The sequence below is a fragment of the Gigantopelta aegis genome, unplaced genomic scaffold (genome assembly GCF_016097555.1).
Source record: "Gigantopelta aegis isolate Gae_Host unplaced genomic scaffold, Gae_host_genome ctg6110_pilon_pilon:::debris, whole genome shotgun sequence".
NCBI lineage: Eukaryota > Metazoa > Mollusca > Gastropoda > Neomphalida > Peltospiridae > Gigantopelta > Gigantopelta aegis.
Window position 1 is genome coordinate 1 of NW_024534836.1, and position 17874 is coordinate 17874.

A 17874-nucleotide genomic window follows, 5' to 3' on the forward strand; every position below is an offset into this window, starting at 1 on the left:
AATAAATCTTGAATTTGAACTATAGAGCATGGGACATCTCATTGGAACTGCCTCCACCTACCTGCGTCATCAAATCCAACTCCTTCTGGTGTGGTTGGACCTAAAAGAGTTAGTTTCATCACACTCAATTGGAGTAAGTTACACTAAAACAAGTAAAAATTATTTTACTCTCTTTCCCTTTCTCACTTTCTTAGGGTCTTAAACACCGAACCTCCTGAGAAACCCCTCCTCCCTTACATGAGATATAGTCGTAAAATGTGGGAACAGTTTAAAAAGACTGAAGGATCTGATCTTAAGTTTGGAAGTAGGCAAAATCATTGGACAAAAATGGCGGGAACTATCAGTATGATGACAAGCAGTACATGAGATTTATTGAGTACATTATATGATTATTAATTGATTTAGCCTTATTTTGATGAGTATGAGAATGAAAAGATAATTTATGATGAAATATGAGAACCTATAAGAACTCACATGCTTACAAAAATATCTTGAAGCCAAAAAAATAGGTAACTAAAGGAGAGTTATAATGATCACATAATGTGTACTTTCTTCAGCTGATCGTCAGGTTGCCAGTATGACTAATTCAACTGGAATGGGAGGTTTATCTAGCCACAGTCCTGTTCCAAATATGTACCAGAGTTAGGTCCTCCTCCTCCATCGGTGATTGCTCCTCCACGTCATCCAGCAGTGATCCTCGCATTATAATGTTACAGCAACAACAAGAAGAGAAATGAAGGTAAGAAAATTACGTACACTACAAAATAACGTTCTCTTATTGATGCTCAGTATTTATTTTAAGAAAACTACTCATAATCTGTATGTTTTTCTCTTTTTTCTAGAGGATGAATTCATCACTACAAAGCAGTTGGCTGCTGTTCGATTTCATCGTAACCATCGTCTTATGGGTGAACTGTTTAGTGATACTGTGGTACCAGATACCAGATCTATAGTCATTAATGCAAGACTGGAATCTTTAAAAATGCAGGCTGAGTCTCTTTCGTCCATCAAAAGAAACTGGAAGACGAAGTGCAGCAATTGGAAACCAATTACACCAATAAAGAACACAGTTCTGGAAGACGCTGAACGCTTTAGAAGAGAATTAAGAAAAGAGAGTAAGAAAAGTTTGTGTATGAGATGACATTCTCTTCTCAGATTCAGGACAATCCTCCAATTACTTGGAAGAAACCACAAGTACAAGCTTTCATCTAAGGACATTCCAGAACCTTTGAAATCAGCTCAATACATCAAACTAAAAAATATAACTCCTTATATAATTCAATCATTAGCTTCACAGTATTCACTTCATTAAATAGATATTACCATTAAGACAACTTTGAATTAATTTAAAACAAACAATTATTATTATTATAAACAATTAAAAAAGACATAACAATATTGTATTGTAATATTAAATCCAGCGTCATGAGTAGTTGTGCATATGGTGTCTTTAATAATTACATTAGTTATACTTATTGTGCTTTTCTTCATTTTTTCTTGAGCTAAATATTCTTTGTATTGTTTATCAGTACCAAATAGCCAGTCCCACCAAACAAAAGAAGAGGAATAATTACCAAGAAAATTCTTATGATGAAAGTCATGAACCGAGCACCTAAATTACAAAAATTATATGAACAGTTGTGATCTGATTAAATAACGATATTTATACCTGCATATCCTGGTATGAGGTGAAGTGGATTTCAAGTATGGAAATCATAGCGGAATGAACCTCAATTGTTTCTAAAAGTCGTACAAACATCCATGCCCACATTAAAAAAATGTGATCACACATTATTAAAATCCCAATAAAAAAACCCGTACCTAAACTGATAAAAAGAAAAAATGTAACCACGTCAGTACATCCTCATCCTTCCATCTTTCTGTCTGGCATCATTACCTATTGTTTCAATAGGATGAGCGTATTCAGCTACCATTCCAAAAGGAGCTTGATAATGATGATGCATTTTATGAAAGTACTTTATAAATGCTTTTATGATGTAGCAATTGATGTACAAAATAATGCCAAGTATCTTCCAATACAAGACAGAGGAACAAATGACCAAACATGATGTACCTGTTTTGAATGAATAAAATGGTGCATATAAAACACTTAATGCTTTACCATCTGGGCATCATCTCCCATTCATAATGTACTCCCATATTTCATTATAATAGAACATTCCACTTATCAGAGGAGTCTATGGAAGACAATTCTGTATAAATTTGTATACAAAGATGTCGTCCATCTCATTACCTGAACCAAACAGTGATTTATCATTATTTCTTAAAACATTTCATTGTCATCAACCGTCTCTGGTCTGTCCTTGAGAGTTAAGAGATACAGAAAAAAAGGAATTAAAGTTTGTGTAATAGAAGATTAGTATGTCAAGAACACAGAGTCTCTACTTTTATGCATATATGTGTGTATGATTGTAAGTGAAACTATCTCTTACTTGTTGAATTTTATATTTCTTCATAAATGGTAGGAATTGTGCAAGGAATCCAGGCAAGCAAAGACCAAAATAACAATCTAAAAACAAGAATAGAAATAATTGCTTTTGATATCACTGTTAATCTATTTCACCTACCTCGTTGTGCCAATTAAAAAAAAAAAAAAAAAAAAAAAAACAAAAAAAAAAAAAAAAAACAAAACAACAAAAAAAAAAAAAAAAAAAAAAAAAAAAAAAAAAAAACAAAAAAAAAAAAAAAAAAAAAAAAAAAACAAAAAAAAAAAAAAAAAAAAAAAAAAAAAAAAAAAAAAAAAAAAAAAAAAAAAAACAAAAAAAAAAAAAAAAAAAAAAAAAAAAAAAAAAAAAAAAAAAAAAAAAAAAAAAAAAAAAAAAAAAAAAAAAAAAAAAAAAAAAAAAAAAAAAAAAAAAAAAAAAAAAAACAAAAAAAAAAAAAAACATATTATGGAAAACCAAAATGATATAGTAAAATTTTGAGAGTTATTAGTCATATAAATCCAGGCTGGTGCTAATAGAAAATCATCCAATGGATTGGTGATATTACCAACAACTTCCAATTGTGTTGTAAATGTGATCTTTCCAGAGAGCAGGGGAATCCATAGACAACCATGACCGTCTTCTAAACAGGTTGTTTTTTCTGACCTATCGTACGAGCGTTTGCGTGATTGCATAAATCTGATTGGTCAACAGTGTCAGCTGATGTCACGCACACAGCACATCAGATATCGTTCTGTCTGTCGATTCAGTTAGAAGTAAGTAGATTCATAGTTAGATCACACTACACTGCAGTTAGTGAGTTTAGGTCTTTCAATTGAGAAAAAATAATCAATGAATATCCTTTCTTGATGGCGGGAGGCCTATAAAAAATGAGCCCCACCCACGCTGAACAGTAAACAATGGCTGCAGAGAAAGATAGCTCAGTGGAAAGTTCAGATTCCACGGTGGCCGTGTTTGACGGTAGAAGCTAAAATGAGAGAGCAAATAAAAGAGCTTCAAGAGAAGAGGGGGCGGCTGCCATGATGAACGAAATAACAGAACTCCAACGAGATCGAGATATAGCACTCAGTAGATTGAAACAGTTAGAGAAAATCATAAATGATTTACAGAAGAGACTTATTACTGAAAGATCCTGTGGCAAGAGGCTAACTTGAATCTTGAAATCAAGACTTTGGAGCGTTCATTACTGGAAGAAAAGTTGATTACTAGTGATTTGAAGAAGAAACTTCATAATGCTGAGAAAAAGAATACAGAACTTTTATCAAAACTAGAAGGCCATTCTCCAATGTTTCCAACAACGCCGAAGTCTATTACTTCAAGTAGAGAGTAGTTTGAAAGACAGAAGTCATAGTATGAACGACTTACAAACAGATATCTCAAGAAAAGTAAGTGCTTATATTGTATTCCTTTATATTACATCATGTACACATCATATATTTAGTAAGAAGAAACTGAAATAGCTGTTAGTGGTAGTCCTACACTTGTAACTGCTCATAGCAGCAGACTACTAGTACAGTCTGCATCATCTCCATCTCCCTCGCCTACAGTCAGCCCCCAACTCGTTGCAAGAAAGTACTAAACATTGTTCATTCATTATTGTTAACGTCAATTTTATAAATTAGATACAAGCTGGCTTCAGTCCCTACATGCAATCAAACAACACAGACAGATATTTCATCAATTGATCCATCAACAATGCCAGAGAGCCTCCTCTTTCCAGTACTAGAGGCATTAGCAGCAGCTAGAGACGACTTACTAAGATTGCAAGAACAAAACAAAGTAAGGGCTATATTATTTACTATATCCCTCATATATTGGATTTATAGGACTTGAATGCAAAACTTGTAATAGCAAAGAACAAACAGAAGTAAAGCAAGTTCACATTTTGCAGAGATTAGATGTAATAGAAATTATTTGTGATCACTTTGACTGTGTACTTGAAACTGTGTTATAGGTTCTCCAGCAGGGAGAGTGGTGTTCTTCGAGAAAGTCTTTCTCAATTTTCTCAGTGGGTACAACATAAAATTGCATCAGTAGAGGAAGAGATGGATATTTGCAAAGTTATTTATTCTCTACACAGATCACTCTCAAAAGTGAATATAATTCAGGCATCCATGTAAGATTATTTTTAGTAATAAAACACAGGAAACTAAAACAATTGAGGAACTAAGAGATAAACTCAATGTCAGTGAATCATTAGTTCAACGCCTTACTTCAGAGAACAAGTGAGTATTTTAAATCGTTATCCATAAGGAGAGGTTGACTATTGTGGTATCATTGTGTATGTAGTCATCTTGCTAAAACATTGACTGGTACAGAATCAAGACTCCTCAATAGCCAAGATGAAGCAAGGTCAGTGAAAGATCCTGTAATTAAGTTGATAGGTACAAAGAATCTGGAAGACATGTTTCTATTCAGATCATCGTAGTTATAGAGTATATTATACACTGATATTGTAGTAATATATATCTTAGGGTATTACGTCAGCAACTTCAACAAGCTATGACAGTATCAACACCACTGCCCACTGATCTTCGATCTCTCTCCTCTAATCACCCGCACACACTCTCTCTTCCATCTCCACTTCTTAACAAAGAGATGGACAGCGAAAAAGTCCTGAAAGGTCTCAGACATATCAACCAAAGAGTCCCTTAACTAAAAATAAACTATGAAAGAGAAGTGCTCACAATGAATACATTTATATATTGTAGTTTTAAATAAGTCAGCTTAATATAATGAGTAATTTAACAGATGTACTGGCTATTGTGCTATTATGTAAATAATAAAGCAGTACATTATAAAATAAATACATTGGTCAATAAAGGAATCCAACAACTGGCTTCACAACAGATTAGATCTTGAAAAAATCAGAATAACTTGACCATTAGTGGCAGACATTAATGCAGTTGGTATCATACAGTAAGTTACTGGTGTTAGGAAATAACAAAGTATATAGTACAAAAAGAAACAAATTATAAAAGATTGCCAGTAAGGAAAAAAAATGCCATTATAGTAATGAGAATATTTGCAAATACTTAACATTTTGTCTGGGAGATAATTAAGTCTATAGGTCTGGGTAGATGTGTCCAAGTCTTTAGTGTATTAGACAACATACAGCAGTACATCTAGAGTCTCAAAAAACTATGTGGCAACATCATATGAAGGTAGTACTATAATAGTTGTTGCCCACACTATTTCCAAAAAGAAAAGAGATATGAATTAAATATAATGTACTTGGGAAGTCTTTGGACTTGACAAAATGATCTGCACAATGAGTTCTTGATTCAACACTGATACTGTAAAGATAATGTTAAAAACTTACCTTACACTGGAGTTCTTTATTCACTGTTAACATTGTAAAGACATTGTTAAAACTTACTTTACACTGGAGTTCTTGATTCAATGTTAACACTGTTAAAAAACATTGTTAAAAACTTACTTTACACTGGAGTTCTTGATTCAATGCTGACACTGTACAAGACATAGTTAAAAACTTACACTGGAGTTCTTGATTCAATGTTAAACACTGTAAGGCATTGTTAAAAACTTATTTTACACTGGAGTTCTTGGTTCAATGCTGATACTGTAAAGACATTGTTAAAAACTTACTTTACACTGGAGTTCTTGATTCAATGTTAACACTGTAAAAACATTGTTAAAAACTTACTTTACACTGGAGTTCTTGATTCAATGTTAACACTGTAAAAACATTGTTAAAAACTTACTTTACATTGGAGTTCTTGATTCAATGTTAACACTGTAAAAAATTGTTTAAAAACTTACTTTACACTGGAGTTCTTGATTCAATGCTGACACTGTAAAGACATTGTTAAAAACTACTTTATACTTGAGTTCTTGATTCAATGTTAACACTGTAAAGACATTGTTAAAAACTTACTTTACACTGGATTTCTTGATTCAATGTTAACACTGTAAAGACATTAAAATCTTACTTTATACTTGAGTTCTTGATTCAATGTTAACACTGTAAAGACATTGTTAAAAACTTACTGTATATTAGAGTTCTTGTTTCAACATCAATAATGTAAAAAAATTTAAAAAAAACTTACTGTCTTGACTCAACACTGTAAAGATAGTGGTAAATCGTTGGTTGTATCGTATCATATTAACTTACTTCTCTAACTAACCTGTTGTTTCCATTGATAATGACTAGCAAAATAAAAAACAAGGCCCGAATATTGAAATTTAAAAGTAAGCTCATTAAATGTTACAGGCTATTATAGACCTTTAATTGTTTAAAGCTGTCGTAGGTAAAATGTATGCTCAATTTGAATGCTTGATTGAAGCTGTCTTGAAAAAACTGTATCTGACTCAAAAAATATCTTCCTTGTTCACAATTAGAACAAACAAAAAAATGAAAAAGAAAAAAGCTCATAACATCAAACTGTCTTTAAGAAACAAAATCATGCTCAATTCAAAAGCTGTATAGAAGGAAATTCCACTAAATTTAAATAACGTTATACGTTCACATTTGCTGATGCAATGTTGCCATAGGAAAGAAGTTATCTTTCAGAAGCTGTCGTTAATGCTTAATTTTAGAAGCTGTCTTTAATGCTCGATTTCGGAAGCTGTCTTTAATGCCCGATTTCGGAAGCTGTCTTTAATGCCTGATTTCGGAAGCTGTCTTTAATGTTTGATTTCAGAAGCTGTCTTTAATGCCCGATTTCGGAAGCTGTCTTTAATGCCTGATTTCGGAAGCTGTCTTGTAATGCCTGATTTTGGAAGCTGTCTTTAATGCCTGATTTTGGAAGCTGTCTTAATGTCTGATTTCAGATACTTTCTTTAATGCTTGTTTTTTAGAAGCTCTTTTTAAAACTGTCTTTAAAGCCTGTTTCTTTTGGATTTCCTGAAGCTGATGCCAACGTACCAAATAATGTGTATATGAAACAGATTAGAAGACTGTAAACTTGCTTGAAGAAGGTCTCGAAACTAAGGCAGCAGTTTTGCAATGATAGCAATAATATAAATATAGAACAATAGAAGCTAGTCCTCTTGTGCACTTAGGTACACTAGCTTCTACAATACATTATATATTAGGACTTCCATCTCCTTATAATGAACTGTATTAGTGCCTAGTTCTGTTATAGAATGTATAGTACAGTTAGTTGTCACATAGCGTACAGTTACTAAACAAAAAGACAAGGTAACTCACAATTTTGAAGGAAGACAAGCAAGACAAGACAAGACAAACAAGCAACAACAACAAAATAAAATAAATGATACAGAGGTGAATGTGGACATAATACACCCAGTAAAAGCTGGGGAAAAACTAGACCCAGTAAAAGCTGGGGAAAACTTAGGTAACCCAGAAAAAAGCTGGGTAAAAGTAGATGGACCACAAAAAACTAGTCTACATACTCAAAATGTATCAATTATCTAGACCTAAGAAAACTAGGAGCACATGATACCTTGTCGATCATGCACTCCTATTAAAAACTAGATGACCCAGTCATAAAAACTAAGTGGTGGCCCAATCTACAAAAAACTAGATGGCCCAGATACCGTCAGGGTCAAAGCCAAGCTGTGGGCCAGAAAATGCCTCTCTACCGAAGCGAACACACAGTGATAACCTAACTAAGCACAAACAAATCCCTTAGATACAGCGGTGTATCAACAAATGGACTTGTAACAGAACATAGGGAGATGGAAGTCTATATTGTCATGTGCCGTTAGCATGCAAGTCTTCACTTTAGTCCATCATATGTATGTTGTCCATCATGCAACTACCCAATACATGAGACAGTGTACATTACATACATGAACAGACTTACAGATTACCATAATATTAACAATATAACATCCCTCAATAAAAAAGTCAAGAACAAAAAATCCTCTGTAGAGTACATCATTCAGTGATATCCATACCAAGAGACAGAGATAAGTGACACAATATCTTGTGATAGAATTGTCATTATCCTATAAGAAGAAAATAAAATAAACTATTGAAAAAAAAAAAGTGCATCTGTTATGTGTCAAGGAGTAAAAGGAGACCTATGCATAGAGCTGTCTTAAAAAGTTGACTATGTAATATTAGTAGGGAAATGACTTATAGATATAGCTGACTAAAGGTTTCCTTAACAATGTACAGGCTGTATGATATCAGAGAAAATGGCAATAAGATACCAAGTGACTAGATATTATTTATAACAATAGGTAGAGCTGTACATTTTAGGCTCCTTTAAATATATTCAACATGAATCAATAGGCTCTATAGCTAAATATGACATATTATAATAAGAGTCATTTACATCATCATCTTTTCTCAAGTTAACACTGTTCCAAATATCTGGCAGCAATATTAGTTAGGTTGAATAAAGTAACAGTTCTTCTGGAATCCAACTTAAGGAATACACGCCAATTATTCTTGCTGTCTGTCCTCTATGGATTTCGCAGCATCTCAATTAGTGAAAACACAACTGAATGCAACTTGCAGTTTTTATACCATATTTTTCCCGGGTTAATACTGAGCATGCGCAGTGAGAACATAACCTGAATGACTGGACTGAAAAACTGGACTTACCAGTATTTCGTTATTTTTTAGTAACAATGATACATTGATAAGCACAATGTATGATGTTATCAGAATCAAGCAATTTGATTGGTCAGTAAAATGTGAACCTGCCATTATAAAAATTATAAATTTCTATGAACAATTAGAAACAGTTTCTGGTACAACCCTCCCTCCTCGGACATTTAATATTTCTTTGTTTTCAATACAGAAATGAGTAACACAGAAAACCTGTTGCTGTCATTGGAGGTGGGTTGGTTGGTTCTTTACAAACTCTCTTCTTGACTAATTGAGAATTCCATGTGGGAATTATATGAACCATGACAAGATACACAAAAATCTAATCTAGGACAGGACAAAGTATCAATTTAGCTCTAAGTCATCAAGGGAGGGACGCTTTGAAAACAATAGGGTGTGAAAATGAGGTTGTGGACATGTCTATTCCAATGTACAGACTATGACACATTCTCTCAATAGTAAAATGTCTCCATAACTATAACAGCATTAAAGGTGAGGTTTTTCTTTCCATTGATCATCAATAATTAAATGAGCATATTTTGGGCAAAGCAAACACACATCAAATGTTAAAGTTTATTTTGAACACAAGATGGTTCATGCTAACCTCAAAGATCAGATGTGAGAAAGGTTTGCACTATCTATCAATCTTACTGTCCACTCTTGTATTCACAAGGCTAAGCTAATAAGGATTTTTGGAAACTTGCTACTTGTGGTAATTTGACTATCCTAACTGGACTTGAATCAACCAGTGCTAGCTTTAGAGAAAAAATTCTTTACTTTAAAATGTAGTATTTTCATGCACACAATTCAATTCTTATTTAAAACCAACAAATTATTTTATGACAAACTTTACATTTTTATATTGCCATGAATAAAAAATTGTACATTTACACAGCCTGAACTAAACAAAATAGTCATTTTATAATTGGATATATGCCACACAGTCTCGTTGTGACCTGATGTTGTCATCTGAAACTGACCAAACATCATCACCATTCCATTGTAACCAGTACAATCATATATATATTCTGGTAAGACTCTTATTGCTTTAGGGGTAATGGTATCCTTTTCTCTTGTTTGAGTTTCAGACTAGGCCACTCATAGAAAAAGACAGACTCAGCATTATTGCTCTTCAATACAGCCACATCATAAGGAGGTAAGTCTGCAGGCTGTGACATCCAAAGATATTCACCAGCATGACCAGTAGCATCAGAAAAGTTCCTATAAAAACTCATATCAACATGTTTGTCATTAGAAGCAACTAAAACATAACCATTATCAAGAAAGATATGAGAACCCTTGTACGAGTACCATGCATGAGTACCATATGATGGCAAAAGTGATGGATCAGCTGTCCTATCACCTTATCAAAGATCAAACAGTTACCACTGTCATTCACAGTATATCTATGCATTGTTTGCACACCATCTATAATGTATACACAATTCATGGCTATATCTGTATAGCCTCTACTGCCACTTGGTAGTGTGGGGTCAAACATGTTTTATGCAATTTTGTAGTAAGGTTCATACATGGAATGTCTTTTATCTGATCAACATTAGATGGTATGACACATGCAAGATCTTCTATGAAGAACAGACTCAATGCCTTGACTATCGGAAAAGAATGTGTTGTCAATTGACCAGAATCCAGAATTGTCATGGCATTAGAGTGAACTACAACAACACGATTACCTACTACAGGAATACCCACCAGTTCAGCTGGTAGTGGTAGCTTATATTCTGTCATATATATATATCTTCACTCACAGCATAAAATGCCATTGTCATTTTATCAGAAGTAATAGCTGCTACAATTCCAGATTCGCAACTAAAAGTGTAGGTAGGATAGTATTTATTTTGAAGAGAAACACTCCATTAGGTTGGCAAAGAGCCAATTGAAATACACAAAACAATAGAAACGAAGCAGCCATGCAGACGCAGAGCCACTCCCACTCATAGACATATTAACCCTTTGGAAACACTATTTTTGCAATAGACCTACACAGTATAACTAACAAAAAATTATCAATTAACTTTACACACAAGAAAGTTTTATTAATCATCAAGAGAAGAATTAATCCTCTTCACCAGCCAAAATGGTCTCAAAAGAAAATGGAGTGAATTTGTAACCAGCACCTACGTAAAATTTGTTCTGAAACTCCACCCTAGAAGGCAAAACAATAATCAACATTAAAATGAGAGAGTGGTAATCCCTTTCATTTTGTCATTGATAGACTAACCAGTGCAAACGTAGACCATGAAGGAATGCTGATAGACCCTCCATAACCAGAAGTATACCAATAGTTAACACTATATATAAACAGGATGATATTAACTACATCTACAAACAAACTAATGCATACCTGCCCAGAAAGCAAAGAGAAAAAAAAACAGCAATATGCCTCCAAGATAATAGAATTCAGCACCAAAGTTCAAACCTATTCTCAGAACATAGTCCAGAGAACTTCAGAAAGCTCTAAAAAGACATATATAATGTTAATTTACCATCATGACTAGGTACTCTGATGTAGTCACTTACCAGCATGTGCAAGACTAAGAGCCCAAAGACGAAGATAAGAGGCAGTGTTAGATATGGTACCAAACAGTATTCAATAGTGTGAATGGCTTGATGTACAAAAACCTCTGATGTTTCAAACTATAAACAAACAAGATGATGCACACTAATAAAACAGTTTTTTCTCACGTGTTCATCATCATCCTCTGTTTTGTGCTTGGGCTGGTCCTCTTCTTCATGGTGTTTGACTTGATCACCTGACTCATCACCTGTATCAGTATCACTGCCTGTTTCAACATGACGAGAGTAACCCTACAATTATAGACAATTATCACATTACATGAGACAAATGTTATATGTACCTCTTTCTTAGCTTTCTTGTATTTTACTAACTTATATATAGGTTTTAGTTAGCAACATCCATGGAATACAGGCAACAGCCAACAATTACTAACAATACTTGGAAATATCTCTACAGAAAGTTAACATCTGTCACACACATTAATGAAGAAGTGGTTCAAACCTGCCCAACAGCAGCTCCAGCACTATCAGAGAATACAGAATATTGATTGTCATCTGCTGCACACGTGATATCATCATATGAACAGGTCCTTTCGGTGATTGACCAAATTCTAAGAACATGTTGATAAGTGTTATCAAGAGACTAGGAGCCTAAAGTGAAAGATGGACATAATATAAAATCATGTTAATATTAATGTGAGATATTAATATGTGTCAGAGTGTGTAACTGTCATCAATACTCAGAAGAGACATGAGTTTCTCTGTTCATCAACCACATACACAATCACACAGTTCATTACCAGTATTAATTAAGAGGAGTTCATTCTTCCTTAATATGAGGCTGTGGTCACTATTAATTAACTCAGTAGTAACATTAATTATAGGTATCATACGTTAAAGTCCTATCAATTGATATATTTCTAACTCACTGTAAACACCCGGATCATAAACGGTAATCCATTTCGCAAAAATAAGGAACACCAGCCAACCAAAGATACAAAGCAGAAAGAGAATTTGAGGAATAAACTCACCAACTATACTAATATAATCTTTGAAACGACTAAAGAAAAGAAAGACAAGATTTACATGAACACAACACAAGTCAGTTCATTTATTGTCTACCCTTCCTTTTCTGGATATAATTTAGAGCTCAGTGTCAATTAATGACATCATTGTAATGTTTCAGGAGAACGGAAATCAATGGAACCATCAAAGCTCTTTTACATCATGTGACTTGTATATCATGTCATGTGACTACATATGATTAAAAACACCCAAAATGACACCAAACAGCATCTGCATTATTCCCATATAATAGACATTTTCATTTTATATGAGTTAGTGAATAAAAGTTTGTTCTCAGCAAGCTGCCAGATCTGAAGAGAGAAATGTTTAATATTTACAAGATTTGAAAACTTCTTTACTGGATCAAGTCCAAAGGGTAAGGATCTTGGAAAAATTGTGCTTCAGCAGGCATGGTAGTAACTTAGAGCTAGCGGTATGAGTGTTGATGACACCAAGATATTGACCATCACTAAAGGTAGAGAAGATAGTGTACATTTATACATGCACACAAAACAAAAGAATCTTTATTTACTTATTTAGAGGATAGCAGTCGTGATCTTTTAACCTGAAGCAAAAAGATAAACAATGCACTGTAAGTTATATTTCTTACATGTCAATTTCGTAAGTGCTATTAATATAACTAGCATCCCAATGTGATCCAAAAATATTGACAGATTTGGAAAAGACATCGTTGTAAATTAATCCAGTATATATAGAAAAACACACCCATCAGAAATATGACATAACGACCATGAAATATTGTACCAAACATCTACAGGAGAAAAAAAAACAATGTCAACTAAACCACACCCATTTGTTTAACCTACATCTCCTGTTGCTTTAGAGTTCAACAGACGTTTCTCAAAGATGATCAAAGAGAGAGCAAATAGAGCCATTATCAAACCATGACCAGCATCACCAAACATTACAGCAAACAAAAATGGAAACGTGATGATGGTATAAAGAGCTAAAAAAATGACAAAAGATTATAGAATATTCAAAAAAGTCTTTTCTTCATACCTGGATTGACTTCTTGGTAAGTGGCAATACCATAAGCATCAACAATGTTTTGGAATCCTTTAGTAAATTTATTAGTCTTGAAATAAGTGGGCGGAGAATCTTTTGTGTGCATACGATTGAGAATAGAAGGTACAGTCGAACCACTCCGCTCCTAAAATAAACACATTACTCAATATAGTCCATATGACAGGTCATGTGATTACCGTTCCTGTAACAGAGCAGCTTGGATTTGATCCAAATCTTCCACAGGACACCAACATCTGCAACAAGGCAATGCTGAGCCATATCCAAGTTAAACAATATTCATTGTGTGGTAGATTGACTTCACACTTTGGTCACCTAAAAGTGAGATGATGTAGCTCTATTATTTTAAAATGCTTTACTTTTTGTTGCCAGACATCTATCTCTTGGGCTATCTCTGGGAGTTGAGTAACACTATGATCTTGTGTAGTCCCTAAGGACTGCTTCTAGGATCCAATATCCTGTTACTTACAGCTGTTGCCATCTCCGTCGTTCAGCAGCTGTTTCGGGGACATTGATATAAAGTGGCCCGAAACCTAATTAAGGACAATGAGTTAATTAACTATAACAATTAAGGAGCTTACCCTTCACAAATTTTTCTGACTCTAGTCTCAAAGCATCACACCTTGGAAGAAAAGGACAAAAACTACCTTAAAAAACATATAGCTCCCTAGAGTAGACAAAGGAAAGCAAGTCACACCAACCATCATAGCTGTCTTTGTCCTTACTGTAGTAGGATCTTCCATGCATCTTGAATAGGTGCTTGACGCATGAAGACATTACCACGACAATCTCTCCAGAGGACACGTTCAAAAGCCAGCTAAACGTTCCTGAGCAATCACACCAGCAACAAACCTAAAAAGATGACTGCACTAAATAGAACAGCAATATCTTGGAATTTGTCACTTACACATGAACTTGGTCGGAGAAGGAACACCAAGTTCTGCTTGTCCTGGGTCTCTTCTAATAGTCCTGTAGGAGAGGAGGCTAACAAGATGTCATACACTTGGTCATCACACACTGTACATTAGTAAGAGTTTATGACTTTACTAGGATATTACCTATGTTTTAATGCCTGACAACTAACCTCTATCTTCTGCACCACTGTCCACTGCTTTGTCGGACTGTTGGCCCGCACTAATAATAGTACTGTACTGTTCAGCCTATGGAAAGAGAACAAAATTTTATTTGAAAGGAATGTTATTAACTTGATTATAAAAAAACAACCTTCTAGCTCTTCAAAGTAAGATCTGAGCCTTTGTGAGGATATGTGAAGTTCCTATTAGATCAAGCAGATTAACTTTTAATGTCTCTTGTTGCTGTTGATCTCCCTTCACTTCCAGCTTTCTAGGACTTCAAATTTGCTCGAAAACCGAAGACATGAAATGAGTTTCATAATTAAGTTTCTTACTTTCTAATTTAATTCAGTTCATGATCAGATCAGGGGCTCAATATTTCCAGCTGAAGACGAGGCTCAATGGATGCCCTTTTCTAACTCATTCAAAGAGACCCTAAACAAAAGATATATAGTTGTTACATTTGTGTCATAATAAGCAGTAATGGATATGGTAGGTCAATATCAAATAGTTTTTAACAATTATTGTGTCAATAGTAATCAGTGATGGTATGGTAGATCAATAGTCAATAGTGTAAACCTTGTATCAATAGTGATCTAGGTAATAGTAGTCTAGTCAATATCAAAAAGTGAGACAGAGAAAGGACTTGGAGATATATATAGGACAATAGATATAGTGATGGTAAGATATAGTATCCAAGATGTCTGTTAACCCCTGTACAATACATGTATAATCCACACGTGATGAATTAAGTGTATAGGATCAAACTCACTCATATTTTCGCGTCCATTCATCACAGCGACGAACGTCATTGACAAATTTTCTATGGAAAGGCACTGACGTCAGATTGAGCTAATGATATAAGAGATAACATTAAATACATATGTAATACTACTCTTTAGTATTGCACATTAAGCTGAAAGTGGTGGGTTGGTAAATTAGATTATATTAATATTTGATGAGATATACATGTGACATAAACACCAGTACAGATCAAAAAAACAGGTTGCTATGCTAACTCACATCCCTAAATTGAACTTTTCCAACAACTCTCCTATTCTAAGGACACAAGAATAGGCAGAGTCAGACTGTATGGAACAGTTGAGCTAGGGTCATCTCCTCTAGGCTGACGAATAGGGACCCATCTTGATTTGGTTTTCTGAGAAAACAATTTAGTATTGTAGTATAATTTTCTATCGACTAATAAGAACAGTTTGAAAGTTAATATTGCAATATTTCTCATAACCCTATTACCAACTAACTATATACTGCTACTTCTGCAGCACGTGAATCATATGACCTTTTCTAATAATCCGAAATTAAAAAATAAAATGTCATAAGCACTTGTTCTATTTAATGCCGACCGAGGCGGGAAAAGCGCGGGAAAGGAAAAAGGTAGACATTTTTCTTTCAGATTTCTTAATTGATTTATGTTAATTTTGTATAGGGAACGACATGGTTAATGGTACCGATGAGCTTGAAAGAGTTTGTATGTTCATCTGGGCAACAGCTCTGGAATTAAAATTTGGTAAGATGTACTATTTTGTGATCTGTGGTTATCTGATATAATGTGATATACAGTACAATAGCCAAGATGATTTTTTCAATAATGACTTACATTTTAAGCCTGTATATACACATCAAGGGTTTTGAAGACAACGGTAAGAATGAAAACATGTTTTTGCTAATTCTATATTTTAATATAGTGAAAAATTTATGGATACAGAACCTAAAGATCAAGGTATGAATTACTGTTAGTACTTTCTTCTCCAACTCTCTCTCTCCTCCTCTCTCTCTCTCTCTAGCTCTACTATACATCTGATTCACTTGACACTTTCCTTGGTATAACAGACGATGACAAGGCAGAACCTCTAAACACAAAGGAACTAAACCAACGACATTTTTAAAGCCATATTGGAATGTATTCCAGATGTTAGTAACCATGGCAACTAGTGTGTATCCCTTCTATTTTCTGTATTAAATTAGGTTATATTATCAAACCAGGACCATTCTTGGCTCAGTTATATGCCAACGCCCCTTTATCCCATTTGGTGATCTACTACAGGTACATTGTGGGAGGAAGATGGTCAAAGATACGAGATTTATACAAAGTAATATAATATGTAATATCTATGTCATTACTGTGTTCTGAGTTTGGATATATCAGCTGCTGGATTCAAAGAAATCATGCTCTGCTACAAACGTTTATCCTGTGGTTTATTGATTGAGCTCATCTTTTATAGGTGGGTGAGAAGATTGAGTGTTACAGTAAATTTACTATGCCTACATCTTTTAGAATTGCTGATAAGCAAATGGTCCTTCTATCTAATGTAAGATGTTTAAAGTAATAATCATTACATATACCACCCTCTCTCTTTTCTTTCTTTTCCTTCCTCGCATCCTCCCCTAGATATGAGAAAACTATTGTATCCGGTGTGCTCTACTCATTATCTATCAGGGATATGCTACTGTATATTCAATTAGGCTATACCCTGACAAGATCAGGCCTAGAATACGGTACTACCTCACCTTGTACTCTGTAATGTACACACCATGTGAAATCTCTTCTTCTCTTTATTCAAATGTTAATGATATCCACCAATCAAAGAAAGGGTTTAGGATGTGTGGGTAAGAAATATCTTATACAGAGAATATAGTGTTATTACTAGGTCAACTTTTACAAACAATCTACAATGATCTGTGTAGCTGATAAAGGATGTACTGGATATAACAGGTTAATCCCATACCCTATAACCATGGTACCCATAATAATCCTAGTAACTACATCACATGACTATCTCTATTGAGTATTCCCACAACATTATAGATGGTTCTCAAATGGCTCCTATCAATATAATCCTGTGTATTTTATTTCTTTGTTGAGGATCCCTCCTGGTTTACTGCCTCAGGATTAATGATTGTGTATTACCAAGTTTCAACTTCCCCTTCTGTCTTCTTCATCTTTTAATCCGAAAGGGAAGAGATCCAAGGAAATTAAAACTTCTAGGGTTTTACATTGAAAGAGAGCTAATATTGTGTGTTCTCTTTTTTGCCTTTTTTGAACCAATTCGCAAAGTTTTATGAAATTTTAGATTGAAAGTCCACTGATTAAAGGAATAGAACAATACGTCAAAATTATTAA

The 17874-nt window shown here is 34.0% G+C and overlaps 2 pseudogenes; both read right to left on the reverse strand.

Annotated features, from left to right (window-relative positions):
• Positions 1-61: 61 nt before the first annotated feature.
• On the reverse strand, positions 62-10674 carry LOC121366549 (annotated as a pseudogene).
• A 414-nt stretch (positions 10675-11088) lies between these two features.
• Positions 11089-15848, reverse strand: LOC121366548 (annotated as a pseudogene).
• Positions 15849-17874: the final 2026 nt, after the last annotated feature.